The sequence below is a fragment of the Mauremys mutica genome, chromosome 2 (assembly GCF_020497125.1).
Source record: "Mauremys mutica isolate MM-2020 ecotype Southern chromosome 2, ASM2049712v1, whole genome shotgun sequence".
In the NCBI taxonomy this organism is placed as follows: domain Eukaryota; kingdom Metazoa; phylum Chordata; order Testudines; family Geoemydidae; genus Mauremys; species Mauremys mutica.
In genome coordinates, this window is record NC_059073.1 from 97698198 (window position 1) to 97715326 (window position 17129).

General features: G+C 40.5%; 1 long non-coding RNA gene across 1 annotated transcript in view; it reads right to left on the reverse strand.

Annotated features, from left to right (window-relative positions):
* Nucleotides 1-460: 460 nt before the first annotated feature.
* Nucleotides 461-17129, reverse strand: part of LOC123362845 — a 29140-nt gene continuing 12471 nt past the window's right edge. The window contains exons 4-5 of the long non-coding RNA XR_006576599.1: nt 16036-16068; nt 461-537 (exon numbers count right to left, since the gene is read on the reverse strand). This is a non-coding gene — a long non-coding RNA (uncharacterized LOC123362845). The remainder of the gene's footprint in view (nt 538-16035; nt 16069-17129) is intronic.

A 17129-nucleotide genomic window follows, 5' to 3' on the forward strand; every position in this document is an offset into this window, starting at 1 on the left:
ATAAAAAGAAAATTTAGGGTACTTTTGACAGATAAATAAAATAATGCACAGTCGACTCAGAAGTTAAAATCTTACATTTGTTTTGAGTTTTACAGTAAGATTTCTATCATATAAAGTTAAGGACCCGATTCCCTACTGTGTAACTCTAGTTTTACATTGATGTGATTTTGTTGATTTCACTAGACCCACACTGATAATGCAGAACTTAAAGCTTTATAACAGTGATTCTCAAACTTTTTTTTTCCATGGACCACTTGAAAATTGCTGGGGGGTCTTAGCAAACCACTTAATGAGCTTTCCAAATGTTGTTTATACTGTTAGCTAACTATTGTAAAGCACTTTGGATAAAAGTGCTACTTAAAAAATACCTTAATAATAATACACTTTTTTTGTTCTACAAAAAAGAGCACACCACTCATATTTTAATATCAATAATCTTACCTTTCTAATGCAATGGATGTGTCCTCTCTCCCCTGCTGCAGCAGCCCCTGAGCTGGGGCTGGGAAGGAGGGCCATCTATCCCTGGCAGCTACGGCCCTGGAGCAGGGGAAAGTTGCCTCATTCTCTGGCCTCTGCAGCCCTGCACATCCCAAATTTACCCCCCTCCCTCTTGTCACCCCACTGCCCCTTCCCATCTATTCCCCCCAATGCCACCACCTCACCTTACATGTACATCTGCTCCAGGGTCCAGCAGGGGCAACTCCAGGCCCCAGCACGCCACGCGCCGAAGCCGCGGGACCAGCAGACCCTCCACAGGCAAGCCGCCGAAGGCAGCCTGCCTGCCGTGCTTGGGGCGGCAAAATGCCTAGAGCGCCCCTGGGGTCCAGGCACCTAATTAGGTGGGTAGCCCTTCATTCTCTCATATGCGACTGCACCTTAGAGGGACAACCTGAATGGAGTTTGTGGACCACTGGTTGTCCGTAGACCACAGGTTGAGAACCTCTGCTTTATAGCATAGTAGTAAAATACCCAAATCTCAGGCTCCTGAGCCTAATTTAAATGTATGTCTCATGATAAGTGGAACTGGAGTCAGAGGGTCCATGTTCCCTGGAGGGACAATTATTGACAGGATGTGAGCAGTTTCTGATAGCCCTCAGATGTGCAAAAGAAAGGATGGAAGCAATGTTAAACAGATTTGATCCTGAATGGAAACGAGGAAGATTTACTTCAGAGTTCTTACCTTTTTTCTTTCTTTTCTCTTAATTGATGGTTGAAAGTTTACCTCTTTTTTTTTTCTTTTTTTTTTTTTTTTAAGATTGTCTCCCCTTTGCTTCTGGATAACGTTAAAACAGACATTGCTGGAATATTATGGGACATCTGTGTTTGTTTAGAAAAACCTAACAAGGGTTGTTTGGCCCTTGGGTTTAGTTATGTTTATCTTCTTCTAGTCTGAGTTGGGATTTTATATGCTGCAACCTACTGTGATAGTCTACTGGGAAATTTTTTCTATTTAAGTGGCTTTTTAAAATTCTTGTAATGGTTATATCATTTTCCCCCTCTTGCTGTGGCTCCAGATAATATTACACTGTATTATAGTCTACTCTCTGGATATGAAACTGAAGATATTTAAGGGTAAATGAAAAATATTATTTTATAGTATTTTCTGGCTTTCATAATTGTTACATTTCCTCTAGATCTGTCACCTAATGTATTCATATGAAACAAACAGAATTAGAATAAAATAAGTAAAATTATGAAAAAAACATAAGATAAATGGGTATTTAAATCATGCATATGAAAATCTGCCCCAGTATTAAAGTATTTTCTAAAATAAATTCTCTTTATAAAGAAATCAGATGTCCCACATTTCTTCAAATCAAATCTGACATCACACTAGCCACCCCTGTGTACATATGAGGGAACAGAAGGAGATTAATTTGTGAAAAGGCCCAGTTGAGACTGGTGTGAAATTAATAGGCAGAGAAGTTTTTGAGCGTTATGATGGCCCTAATGCAGCAGGCATCATCCTAGCAAAATTCCCACTCAGGGCACTGAGATTTTTTCCAGTAAAACCTCAGATAGAGAGGAAGAATAAGAGGTACAATTATAAAGCTGTAGTTGTGTATAAAATTTAAGAAAGTATATCACTTAAAAAAGAATAAGTTTTCAGTCAGTTGCAGTGAAAGCAACTGGATCTTATCAAGGTCCATTCTCACACTGACATTCAGCTGTCTCATTAATTCTTGCTTAATAGCATGTATTAAACAAAATATAATATCAGACACAAGATCAAAATCTGAAGACTGGCAACACCAATTAGAGTGTTCTGCCAGAAGCAAACCAATATGATCCAACAATAGGAATGTAAAAAAAGCAATTAGAATGGATTTTAAAAAAATAGCTGAAACACAACCTTTTTGCTTCTCACTGAGAGTTTCCTCCTGGTAAGAGCAAACCAACATGCGAGCAAGCAAGGCACAAAGAGCAGCTGGCATTTCACTAATATGAGCTGTCAATGCTATCCACATGGTTCCCCACATGGGGGTCTTAGAGAACCCTGATACTGTAATCTATAATACACTGGAGGAAAGACAGCCCTTTTCAAGGCCAGACCACAGTGCACACAGAAATGTCATGAATTCAAAGACCAGAATTGCTTTCCCTAAAATTCCTGTAAAGCAGACTGTGGATAAAACCACACCGGGCCAAGGACCACACAGAGGCTTACCAGTACCTGACCAAAAACATAAGTGATTGATCTCCATTTCAACAAAGGACTCATTAGAAAGGGATGTGACACAAGATTATCACTAGCAGAATATTATGTAGCTATGTGTGCTTTATATAACACTTAAATGATATTCCTTTACTTAGAGAGACAAGGTAGATAAGGTAATATCTTTTTTAAAGCCTGAAAAAGAGCTCTGTGCTGCTTGAAAGCTTGTCTTTTTCATCCACAGAAGTTGGTCCAATAAAATATGTTACCTCACCCATCTTGTCTCTCTAATGTCCTAGGATGAACACTGCTACAACAACACTGCAAATTCCTTTAATTGTCTCGTATAGACATTTGATTTAGTGGCTGCATGTTCAGTGCACATTGGTTTATTATTAAAGGACACAATTAAGATTGAAGAGGCTTGCAAGAGATAATGTATTATCATGTAGTTAGCTTCAAATTGCATTAGCAATTAATAGGCAATTGAGCTTTTTATGATGCATTAAATGGTAAGGAATGTTTACGCCCCAGTGAAAACAATGATTACTAGTTAAGATATTAGGTATTAATAATATGCTAATTTTCTATTGACTATATTCTTGAATGCCTGCAAAATTTAAGATAATTTGTTTTGTTTTGTTTTCTAAAAGGCCAGAATCAACTTCAAACACACACTTCTGTCTGATTTTTAAAAACACAGTAGTTACAAGTAACAGGAAACTTTTCTCTAACCAACATGTAGTTAAGAAAAAAAAATGTCTTTCCCAGTTTCAATATGTTTGCTGACTTTGTGCATTTGATAGCACTTTTTGTAGAGTCATTTTTACTATTTTCCCTGAAGTTAACAGTTTGGCCTTGATCCTACAAAGAGTTATGCCCATGCTGACCATTAGACATGGGAATAGACCTATCAAAAGGAACTTTTTGAAGGATCAGAGCCTGAGTATCTTGTTGGTTGTACAGGCTTCCCATACTGCAAAAAGGGAGAAGAAAAACATATTCTCCCTCTCCAGGGGCAAGAAGATAGTAATTATGAAACTATAAAACCTGTCAGGGCAGGAGGCCTCAGGAGTATCTGAAATTACCCTTACCTAGAACTGGGTGAAAAATGAAGGTTCCCCCCTCCCCGCATTAGAAATTTTGACATTTAGTCAAAAGATAAAAACAAAGAAAAATTTGTTCTGTTGGGTTTCAAGAAAAAACAGTCACTTTCTGTTCAAAACTTTGTTTAGTTAAAAACCCAGTTTTCTATCAAAAACAGTTTTGACAATTTTTTTTTAAACCATGCTTGTGTAGTTTAGGTTTAAATTACTTGACTAGTTTAATTTACTTACTGTCTTATATGTTTATTAGGGGCCAAATTCTTGTACTTCTTTTCATGCCAATGATATCAACACCATTGCATTAGGTACAAAGCAGGGCAGAATTTGGCTCCTAGTCTCAATTAATTATCTATCTATTCATTAATGAATTAGTTTCTTCATAGGCACTAACTTTTATTTTTCCTGGTGGATGCTCCACACCCACTTTTCCCCAAGGCCCCACCACACTCCATCCCCTCCCTCAAGACCCCATCCTCGCTCCACCTCTTCCTGTCCCTGCTCCACCCCCTCCCTCGAGGTCCCATGCCAGCTGCTGAACAGCTGAATGGTGGTCCAGCTGAACAACTGTGGCTGGTGGGTGTTGATCACTCCCACTATTTTTTTCCATGGGTGCTTGAGCCCTGGAGCATCCATGGAGTCAGTGCCTATGCCTGATTCTCTCCTCACTTGTAGCAGTGTAAATCAGGAGTAACCCCAATGAAATCAGTGGAGTTACACTGGTATAAAATTAATGAACCACAGGTGGTTCACCAGCCTGTGAAGCAGTCTAATGAATGGCACTATGGTTCACCACCAGATATAAACCCAATCTGACAAGCCAAAGAAGGCACGTCAGACTGTCAGTGCCAGCAGGAATCTGAAACACACTTCATGAGTTGAAGAGGGTACTAAGTAGGAGTGAGTCTAACTGGCATAGCTATACTGGAAAAGGCTGTGAACAAGACCTGCATTAACCATGTTTTTGGGCAGTTAATTTCCTTGTTTCTTGAGAAAGAGGTGTTAGTGAGGGGGCATGATTGGAGGGCACCTGTGGGAGGGGAATGATCTGCCACTTTGGCTGTCAGCTCTGCTCTCCTCCTGGGTCCACCATGCCTCCAGTAGGGCTGGAAGAGCATTGGAAAGAGAGGAGGATGGTAACTGATGGGCTGCGAGGAGCACGTTTACCAGCTGGAGGCAGCAAGAGGAGTAGCAGGGAGCTGCAGACTTCATATTTACTTCAGGGAGCTAGTGTAAAAGAAGGAGCTCTGCACACCCTCTGCAGTACAGGAATACTGTTGATGTGTGGAATGGCCCATTCACCCCAGTGGGGTGTGCTCAGATGAATTAGGATGCTCCAAAGAGATGAACAGTCTAACACAATAGCACTGGTTGGTGTGAAATGATCCATTCATTTCAATGGAAGTTCCCCTCTACCTCAGCTTCAGTTGTGGAATACCATTGTTCAAGGTAATCTCACTGTGCATATCAGTTTTAGAGCAACTGTAAATTAAAATTTTCTTCTTATTGGGGGGGGACAGTAACTGAGGTATATATTGCCCTGTTGTGGCATACCAATATCCTAGATAATCTTATTATGCATGTGGATTTTAGAGTACTTTAAAATTAAAAAATTCATAATGCAGAGGGAGGACATATATTGTGAACCTCTTGATCAAATGACCTAAATTTGCACCATAAATTCTACCCCAGTCCCAGAATAGCTTTTTAATTATTACTTCCCCAAAAGGGAAGTGAGTGGTGAAAATTATCTAAGATTGATCCCTATTCATGTAGTCATCGTGACCTACTCATGTAGTCATCATGAATAGGTTGGAATATGAACAAGAGGCTGCTAGACAACTCTCTGACACCACATTCTACAGGCCATTACCCTCTGACCCCACTGAGGATTGCCAAAAGAAACTACATCTGCTCAAGAAATGCCCTAAAGGAGCACAGGAACAAATCTACACTGACACACCCCTAGAGCCCCGACCAGGGGTATTCTATCTGCTACCCAAAATCCATAAACCTGAAATTCTGGATGCCCCATCATCTCAGGCATTGGCACCCTGACAACAGGATTATCTGGCTATGCAGACTCTCTCCTCAGGCCCTACGCTACCAGCACTCCCAGCTATCTTTGAGATACCACTGACATCCCGAGGAAACTATAATCCTTTGGTTATCTTCCAGAAGACACCATCCTAGCCAGTATGGATGTAGAAGCTCTCTACACGAACATTTCACACAAAGATGGACTACAAGCCATCAGGAATAGCATCCCCGATACCATCACGGCAAACCTGGTGGCTGAACTTTGTGACTTTGTCCTCACCCACAACTATTTTAGATTTGGAGACAATTTATACCTTCAAGTCAGTGGGACTGGTATGGTACCCGCATGGCCCCACAGTATGCCAACATTTTTATGGCTGACTTAGAACAATGCTTCCTCAGCTCTCATCCCCTAACACCCCTACTCTACTTGCTGTACATTGATGACATCTTCACCACCAAGATTTAAACAATTTCCACCCCACCATCAACCTCAGACTGGACCAGTCCACACAAGAGGTCCACTTCCTAGACACTACAGTGCTAATAAGTGATGTTCACATAAACACCATCCTATACTGGAAGCCTATTGACCTCTATACATACTTACATGTCTCCAGCTTTCATCCAGACTACGTTACACGATCCATTGTCTACAGCTAAGCTCTAAGATACAACCGCATTTGCTCCAATCCCTCAGACAGAGACAAACACCTACAGGATCTCTATCAAGCGTTCTTAAAACTACAATACCCACCTGGTGAAATGAAGAAACAGATTGACAGAGCAAGAAGAGTACCCAGAAGTCACGTACTACAAGACAGGCCCAATAAAGAAAGTAACAGAATGCCACTAGCCTGCTCTGCTTCCTGATGCTGCCAGTGAGTGCCTGCGGGGGGGTGGGGGAGGCGGGAAATAGGGGTCGGAGCAGTCAGGGGACAAGAAGCAGGGGGGTTGGGTGGGATACTGGGGGTTATTAGGGATGAGGGTATCTGGAGGGGCAGTCAGGGAACAAGGAATGGGGGGGCAAATCAAGTTTGATATAACGCGGCCTCACCTATACCGCGGTGAGATTTTTTCGTCTCCTGAAGACCGCGTTATATTGAGGTAGAGGTGTATATGCCATCATGTGCCAGCAATGCCCCTCTGCCATGTACATTGGCCAAACCGAACAATCTCTACACATAAGAATAAATGGACACAAATCTGACATCAGGAATCATAACATTCAAAAACCAGTAAGAGAACACTTCAGTCTCCCCAGTCACTCAACTGAAAGTGGCAATTCTTCAACAAAAAACTTCCAAAACAGACTCCAACGTGAAACTGCAGAACTGGAATTAATTTGCAAACTGGACACCATCAAATTAGGCCTGAATAAAGACTGGGAGTGAATGGGTCATTACAAAACCTAAACCTAATTTCCCCAATACTAATTTCCTCCTACTGTTACTCACACCTTCTTGTCAACCGTCTGAAATGGGCCACTCTCATTACCTCTTCAAAAGTTATTTTTCCTCCCTGGGTATCCTGCTGTCAATTGAATTGTCTCGTTAGACTGACCTCACACTTGGTAAGGCAAATCACATCTTTTCATTTTTTTATGCCTGCTCCTGTATTTTCCACTCCATGCATCTGATGAAGTGGGTTCTAGCCCACGAAAGCTAATGCCCAAATACATTTGTTATTCTCTAAGGTGCCACAAGGACTCTGCATTGTTTTTGCTGATGCAGACTAACACAGCTACCACTCTGAAACCTGTAAAGGGGCAATAACTGAGACTGTGCTTTTGTTTGATTTTCTTCTGATGTGTAAAGAAGGCACAAAGATTTGGGGGCCTATGCATTTTTGTTTGTTTGTATGTTTGTTTTTGTTTGATTTGGGGAGGGAAGACACATTTATGTTGCCTCCTTTTATATTAAAAATCCAGGTCCTGTCTAACATGGGGGACTCATGCTTTGGCTTTGTCTAGACTAGAGTTGGTGGTCCTGTTATAATTTGAGCTAATTGATCATAAATGTTAATTGTGTTGATAACTGAGGTTCTTCACAAATGTTTGTTCTGGGGCACAAAGTTTTGCGGTTTGCCTGAGGCTGAGCCACCATGTCCTGATACTTTGCAAATGTTTGCATCTATAGTCACATAACAAGCAATTGGCAATCAATTACAACAGGAGGACAAATGCTAATCCAGACAAAGCCCATGATAACAGAAGAACTATGAAATGATAACATCACAAGACAAGAGACAGAAAATTGAGCAATGGAGAAAGGAAGGGATTTTAAATACCACTTTGAAAAGCTGTTTTGTCTGATTTTGTTAACACCTATTTAACTTCAGTGTCAAATGAGTATTTTGGATAAAGGATGCATGGGTTCAAGGGAGGGATGAAAGAGACAAATTTGCCCCCGGATTTATACTATCCTGGGGGGCCAGGACAGTTCCCCCCCTTCCTCCCATAAATGGCACCTCTGAGGACAGACATTTCCCCATCTAGGCAGAGCAGAGCAGCTCGGCACTGGCAGAAATGGGGGAAGGCAGTGGCAGTGACACTGCATGACCCCCCACCCCCAAACTTCACCCATGGTGGACTCCCCTCTCTCAACACTGCAGGGCCCCAGCCCTCCCCCCCCCCCCCGCACTTGAAACAGGACTCACCTAGTGCTGCCTGAAGTTGGAACCGGCTGGGAGCTGGAGTTTGCCCAGGAGATCTAGGTAGGAGTTGGGGCCTGACAATTGGGAAACTTTTCTGACTGTGCAACCTAAACCTCCCTTATTGCAATTTAAACCCACTGCTTCTTGTCCTACCCTCAGAGGTTAATGAGAACAATTTTTCTCCCTCCTCCTTGTAATAACATTTTATGTCCTTGTTATCATGCCCTCCCATCCCCAGTCTTCTCTTCTGAAAACCAAACAAACACTTTTTTTCCGCCCCAATTTTTCATCATAGGTTATGTTTTCTAGATATTTAATCATTTTTGTTGCTCTCCTCTGGACATTCTCCATTTTGTCCACATCTTTCCTGAAATGTGGCATCCAGAACTGGACACAACACTCCAGCTGAAGCCTTATCAGCAAGGAGTAGAGTGGAAGAATTACTTCTCATGTCTTGCTTACAAAACTCTTACTAATATACCCCAGAATTATGTTTGCTTTTTTGGCAACACCATTACACCGTTGGCTCATATATATCTTGTGACCCACTATAACGGCAAGATGCATTTCTACAGTACTCCTTCCAAAGCAGTCATTTCCCATTTTGTCTTGATTGTTCCTTCCTAAGTGGAGTACTTTGCATTTGTCCTTCTTGAATTTCATACTATTTACTTCAGACTATGTCTCCAGTTTGTTCAGATCATTTTGAATTTTAATCCTATTCTCCAAACCACTCATAACCCCTCCTAGTTTGGTATCATCTGCAAACTTTATAAGTGTACTATCTATGCCATTATCTAAAGTGCTTCTCAAAGCCAGTCTGCTGCTTGTTCAGGGAAAGCCCCTGGCGGGCCGGGCCAGTTTATTTACCTGCCACATCCGCAGGTTCGGCCGATCGTGGCTCCCACTGGCCATGGTTCTCTGCTCCAGGCCCATGGGGGCTGTGGGAAGGACGGCCAGCACTTCCTTCAGTGGATGTGATGTGTCTTGACTTTAGCAAAGCTTTTGATATAGTCTCCAACAGTATTCTTGCCAGTAAGTTAAAAAAGTATGGATTGCATGAAAGCTCGCTAGATCGTCAGGCTCAATAGGTAGTGATCAATGGCTCGATGTCTAGTTGGCAGCCAGTATCAAGCAGAGTGCCCCAAGGGTCTGTCCAGTTTTGTTAAACATCTTCATTAATGATGTGAATGATGGGATGGACTGCACCCTCAGCAAGTCTGCGGATGACACTAAGATGTGGGGAAAGGTAGATATGCTGGAAAGTAGGAATAGGGTCCAGAGTGACCTAGACAAATTGGAGGATTGGGCTAAAAGAAGTCTGATGGAGGTTCAACAAGGATAAGTGCAGAGTCCTGCACTTAGGCCAGAAGAATCCCATGCACTGCTAGAGGCTGGGGACCGACTGGCTAAGTGGCAGTTCTGCAGAAAAGGACCTGGGGATTACAGTGGATGAGAAGCTGGATATGAGTCAACAGTGTGTCCTTGTTGCCAAGAAGGCTAATGGCATATTGGGCTGCATTAGTAGGAGCACTGCCAGCAAATTGAGGGAAGTGATTATTCAGCACTGGTGAGGCCACATCTGGAGTATTGTGTCCAGTTTTGTGCCAGCCTCCTGCCCCCACTACAGAAAGGATGTGGACAAATTGGAGAGATTCCAGCAGAGGGCAACAAAAATGATTAGGGGGCTGGGGCACATAACCTATGAGGAGAGGCTGAGGGAACTGGGAAGAGAAGAGTGAGGGGGGATTTGATAGCAGCCCTCAACTACCTGAAGGGGGGTTCCAAAGAGGATGGAGCTAGGTTGTTCAAAATGGTGGCAGATGACAGAACAAGGATCAATGGTCTCAAGTTGCAGTGTGGGAGGTCTAGGTTGGATAGTAGGAAAAACTATTTCACTAGGAGGGTGGTGAAGCACTGGAATGGGTTACCTAGGGAGGTGGTGAAATCTCCTTCCTTAGAGGTTTTTAAGGGCGAGCTTGACAAAGCTCTGGCTGGGATGATTTAGTTGGGGTTGGTCTTGCTTCGAGCAGAGGGTTGGACTAGATGACCTCCTGAGGTCTCTTCCAACCCTAATCTTCTAGGATTCTATGACCACACTTGTTATGCCCTCCAGCTTGACTGCAAACCACTAATAACTACTCTCTGGGAATGGTTTTCCAACCAGTTTTACAAACAGTTTATAGTTAGGACTAGGATAAATCCTGATTTGATACATGACCGTTAAAGTGTCACATGTTCTGATACTGTTTAACATAGATGTAGTTAAGGCAAATACCCGCCAGGAAAAGTCAGTTATTTCATGCTGAACATCCTTTCAGACACATTCCTTGCTCTTCACTAACAAAAAACAAAACCCAAAGAAGTTCCTAGCTCGCAAATCAGCATATAGAATAAGACTATCTAAATCACATTGGAAATACAGTTTTATTGGGTCTGATTGTTCCTAGAGCCCAAGCTTCAGCACCTCTGCTCATGTTAACAGTGATAACTGTGGAAGTATGTCTCAGAGGGAGAGAACATCTCTTAGGTAACCAGGTCCCTAACCACTTAGGGCTTTGTAGATTAAAACCAGCACCTGCAACAATACCTGGAAGGGCAATGGAAGGCTATAGAGTTCACAGAGCACTGGTCTACAAATGTACTTAATGCTCAGGCTAAAAAAGTTGAGTGCTGTGCTATGCTATCAATACACAAAGTTTATTTTTCAGGAATACAAGTAGAAATATTTCCAGTAAGGCCAGATTAATAGAAGTATAATTGCTAAATGTTGCTGTCCCCTCTTCAGTTATAATTATGAGAGAACATTTTTTGTTTAAATGTGAAAATAACCGAATGGATTCATCATTTTCTTATCCCTTCTAAATGCAAGTTCATTCAATACTAGAACACAGGGTTTATCATAGACTAAGGAAAACAGGTACAGGGGAGCCTCTCTGAAATATTGGCAGACCATCACTGGCTATGTAATGCAGTAGTGTTAGTGCTCAGGCTAGAGAGTAGTTCTGTGTCCATGCCCATTCAGTCCTCACTTTCAGTCCTTGGCTGATATTGCCATCAAGGTGGCCAGTGATGATGATGATGATGATGATGTACTCTAAAAATCTGAACACCGGCCCACTACCATGAGACCGTGAATTCTTTCTCATGGATTGCCATTCTGCTGTCATATCCTAACTAGCATTTGTTACTGGCCTACTGACCTACATTAGGTCAGATTTGGCCAGTAAAGAAAAATGATTCCTGTGTCTCATTGGCAATGCTCTGTGCCAGCTGGTCCACAAGATGACAGTTTCAACTATTGTCATTTAAATTATATTATAAAAGATGCTTAGTCATGACCAAAGCCCAAAGTAGGGATGTATTCCTTATAGCAGCAGAATTAAAACAATAGGTTTCAAAACTTACCAGAAAGTGTTCTAGCTGAGTTAGCAGACATTATCAGTTTGCATCTATTACTAAATCCATCTTTTTTTCAGGTTTAGTTTCCAGATGTATTTGTTTATATTACAATAATGTACTTTGTCAATAGGTGGCAGCGTCTGCACTGTTACATTTCTGAGAGTCCATTTGGATGAAGTAATATCTTTAGAGGACCAACTTCGGCTGGTGACAGAGACAAGCTTTCCAGCTTACACGGAATTCTTCTTCAGGTCTGGGAAAGATGCTCTGGAAGACACAACTAAATACAAGGTGGAACAGATAATATTTATTTGTGACATTCTAAGTGCATTTCCCAGACCTGAAGAAGAGCTCCGGAAAGCTTGTCTCTCTCACCAACAGAAGTTTGTCCAATAAAAGACATTGTCTCACCTGACTTGTCTCTCTAATATTCTGGGATCAAGATGGCTACAACAACTCTATATTCTGTTAGATTTCTTTCAAACATTCATAGTGTTTATGCATTTAAATAGTTTATCCAACATCAGCAATGATTAACACTGCATTTTTATTCCGTTGATAAAATTTGGCTTGCAACACAACTGCAATCAACATGACTCTTACAAAGCCCCATTTTCAAATATTATATAAATATAGTAGTGTTGCAGAGTTTGATTTAAATCTTCAGTCTTGGCATGTATATAGCCCTCAGTGAGGATTAACTCTTTCCTTTTGGGGGGAAAATGGTTAAAATGAATAAACTATGCAATTTTTTTTTCAAAAAGGTATAAAAAAGCCTCATGATTCAGAGGGTTTAGCCAATCTCTAAAATATTTATGATGAGACCTTCCTGGGGGCAGACTACCTCCCATCTATCAACAGTGGGTTTTCTTGCACTGTTACTCTCATGGTCACATCCAGTACGTCAGCTTACATGTTCCTTTTCAAAGCACCTAACTCTGAGGAGTTTATATTTTGTAACTTGCCATGCCAATAATAAATTGAATGGGAATAGCTGCTCCACATGCACAGCACAGGAATTTTCTAACAGACTGAATTCATGCACAGGATCGTCCCTGCATTGCAATCTGAATTCCCTCCATCAACCATACCCTTAAAGACAATGTCAGAAGGAGTCTAGGTCTTCAGCCTTCTTGATACTACCATGGTCCTTCTGGTTCAATTTGTCAAGTGCTAAGGGTGCTAAATTTGAAGTGAACATTGATTGCTGAGTTAGATAGTCTAACAAGCAAAGGCAGATAAACACACTGGCACCTTGGTTCCTTTTCCCACTTCTTTTCTTAAATAAATATAAAGTAAACCAAGTGCAAAAAACTGTATTGAAATGTTACATATGAGACTATTAATGTAAAAGTGTCAGGAGGTTCTAAGTGGTGATTCCCATAGCAACCACATGATTTTGTACACACAGGGACAAATCCAGCCCTCTCAGGGTGAAACTCCCCCAACTGCAGCCAATTGTTGCTAAAACTGATTGTTTTATCACAAGTCTCACAAACTTTGGTGTCATGTAATTATGGGAGAATCAACATTCATTTTTTAAGTTTCTACCCCTCATGGTTGCAGAGAAAAATCTTCAAAACATGCACTCTTAAAGGCTCAAAAACCATATAGCAAATTAATACTTACCAAACCAAATTCATATTTATTAAAAAAAACAACCTAAGTCAATCTAATTTTGTGGTTTCGACTCATGATTTTTGAATGCTTAGGGAGGGCAGTGCTGAAAATGCTGCTTAGGAAGAGAGGAAGAAGAGGGAGGGAGAAGGATATTTATTTGTTGTGAAAACTACTTTGAATTTTTCTGAATCAACTGCATCAAGATTGATGGGTTCTTTTACCTAGAAGATATGTCCTAGTTGAAAACAGGAATTAACTCAGAAAAGTCCTACAGCCTGCGTTATACAGAGAAGTGAAACGAGATGAACACACTGGTCTCTTCTGGCCTTGGACTCTAATAATTAATCATTGTTACCAGTAATCATTAAAATCAATACTCTGTGGATTTTATTTCAGTGTCACAATCAGTACACTGTACCAGTTGTTCTATCTGTACACAGACAGGCATATTGTGAAATATGGGCACATTACAATGCTACAGTTTCTGCAAGTGGGTTTGTTGAATAATTCCCCTCTTGGTGCTTTATTAGAATATTTAAACTATCAGTGAACCAACTGCCCCAGATAATCTTTCCCATGTTTCTGAAGGAGACTTGTGCATGCTGGGACAAGATTTTGTGAATGTAGTCATTACTGTGGGCATAATATGATGTACAATTGTAAGCTCCTCTGCTAGCCACTGAACTGTGTACCCAAGAAGCTCTTGTGGAGGTCCCTGGCAACATTCAGCACACACTACTTTGTTTCACTCTCACCACCCCTTGTACACACTGTCCACCTTATGCTCACACATTACAGTCAGCCTTTTACACATTGGCTAACTGACTCTCCCTCCCCACTCATAGCCCCGTCCACTTTCCCTGCAGATGCCTCTCTATGTGGATTTTTAGAAAGGTACACAGGAGTCACCGGGGGGGTGGGGGGAGACAGACCAAATGCTCAGAATCTTCTAATGAACTAGCCATTGACAACCATGTGGTATTAGCAATAATTTGTTCTTGCACTTAGCTTTTGTTAGACTTGGTAGATTACCTCTAGAGGGAGAAGGCTTGGGAAAGATGCTCTGCCTGAGGCTTTTGTTTCTAGCTCATGTGAAAATAATGAGAAAAAACAATGGAGAGGAGCTGGGGAGTGTTAAATTGCACTGACAATGAAGTTAGTGTATTGTACAGTTACATTCCGTGACAGAGAATAAGCAATAATAAGTCAGATGGTGTTTCCTATACCAACAGCGCTTCCAGAAAAAATATCACCCAACTACATGTTAAAGATCAAGTTATCCCTTTAGGACAGTTCCAGTAGCATGAAAACCTGATGAGCAGGAAATCAGACAGAAATATGAAATCTAACAAATAGGTCAACAATAAAAATGGTACAGTGATAAATCTCCTCTCCCTCTTGGTGAACACACACACACACACACACACACACAGGTTTAGACAAGCAGGGTTACTAGATTCACGGCTACTTTGTTTTCCCTTCAGACAGCACTCCCCACAATTATAAACTAGTGGTATTATTAACAAGTCTGTGCCAGACCAATTTGTATAATGTCAACAAAATATGAATTCATAATATGCTGTACATATAATTGATGACCATAGGCTAAATGAAGCTATTGTACCCTTTAAAGCATATGCTATTTTGCAAATATTTTTAAAGTATGCTATAAGCTATTTACTTTCTTTAGTGCTGTCCAAATTTGTTGGACTACTAAACATAATTTATTCAAAGAAGCCTTTTTAACGTTAAAGAACGGAGCTTGTATTCTCACCTTGACAAAGTTATATTAATTTCTATACCTAGTAGCACCTAGGAGCCCCAGTCATATACAAATACCCCATTGTCTTAGGTGCTGTACACTCACAGAACAAAAATATTTCTAAATCTGCTCATTTGAATTTGTGACGAGAACTCAAAAACTACAATTTCCTGTTCACCAGAGATTTAAGTGCATAGTAAAGTCCCTTTGTTCATATGACAAAAGTACAGCATGCATTCCTGCAGTGTATGCAACTTAAACACTTATTTTTGTTGTAAGTGCACTTTTCAGTGCTGAAATTCTCTCTCTAGGTGGCAGAGTTCAACGCTTATTGGTTGAGAAGAAGTGAAGACTAAATGGCTATAAGGTAGACATTGTTCTGGAAGTGGGCTAGATGGAAGCTGTTAAAGCTTCTCACACTGTTTCAGACCTTGGTTGTTCTTTTCCCTTATACAATTAAAGTAATTTAGTTTTATTCAAAGTATATGATCTGACTAATTAGGTATATGGAAATGCAACAGTTCCATTTGATTCATGTGATATATAGGCAATGCTAGAGAGGGACATAAATTGTCAGTACTCTTTCAAGGTTCTGAGGAATGAAGACAGTCCATATGCCTACTATCCATTACATTAACATTATGCAACCCAGTGCACTCTCACTATATCCAAGATAGAAATATCAGCTGAAGTATCTGAACACTAAAGTCTTTAATACAAATGCAGAAACACTTTAGCAAAGTAACTGATGATCCACAGAGATTATTCACAAAGTATATGTAGTTCCTAAAATGTACCTTTTTCTAACCTGTAGTGGGAAGATCCTAATTCTAAAAAAAAAAGAAAAAAAGATATTCATATAGAAAGAACAAATTGCATTATTAACTGTAGTCACAACTATTACATGACAATTCCAATATGTAACTGGTTGAAAGAAAACAAAAACTATAAAACTAGATATTTATATTTTCACAGGAAGTCATTCAAATAAATCTGCACACAAATTACAGATCTGGCTGCATTTATCAATAGATTTATCAATTTGTTGCAGGTTAAATTAACGGTCATTAAAATATGTTTATTATGTAGTATAGAATATTAAATAAATTCTGCTTAATGTTTGTGCAAATTATTGTGGAATTTGATGTGATAAACAACTTCAGTATTTATCTAGCATGATGAAATTCAAAAGAATTAAAAGAGGTCTTGGATGCAGGCTGTGTGTTAAATGCTGATGTACAAAGTAAAAGGCATTTCTGACACCTTTCCTCAGTTTTTGTTTGTTTTCTTGATAACTGTTGCCATTAGTTATCCTGCTGGCTCCTTTTTCATAAATCAATCTATAAATATGTGATGTAAAACAACTTCTAATTTAATTAAGGGTGAGCTCATGGGAGTAAACTGGCTGAATTGTCAGCATGGTGACAAAGGGCAAAACTCAGACATTGTTCACTCACATATGTAACGGGAGGAAAGGTAAAGTGAGGGCTGCAGAGGTGTGTGGAAATGCATAAAAGCCCCTCCCCCGCCAAAAAAAAAGTGGTAGAAAATAAATGGTGTAGCATGTTGTCTGAGTGAGGGTTGAAGATCACCAGAACAGGCTGTGATTTATGCAAATTAGGGGTGGAGTAGGTAAGATGAGGCTTGCTTCATGGTAACTCAAAAATCCACTCTGCCTCCCAAAAGGTACTCCAATATCAAGGCAGATGTTGTATTTGGTAGTGCACACAGATGAAGTTAAAGAGTACCAACATGGTGCAAGTCACAGAGTCATAAATATCATGAAAGATAGAGAAATGAAAGGAGATTTGTGAAAAGAAGTGCTGTGACTACAACGGAGATCATTCAATAGTATGAACCAACATGAAGTAAAGAAAAGAACAAGGCAGAT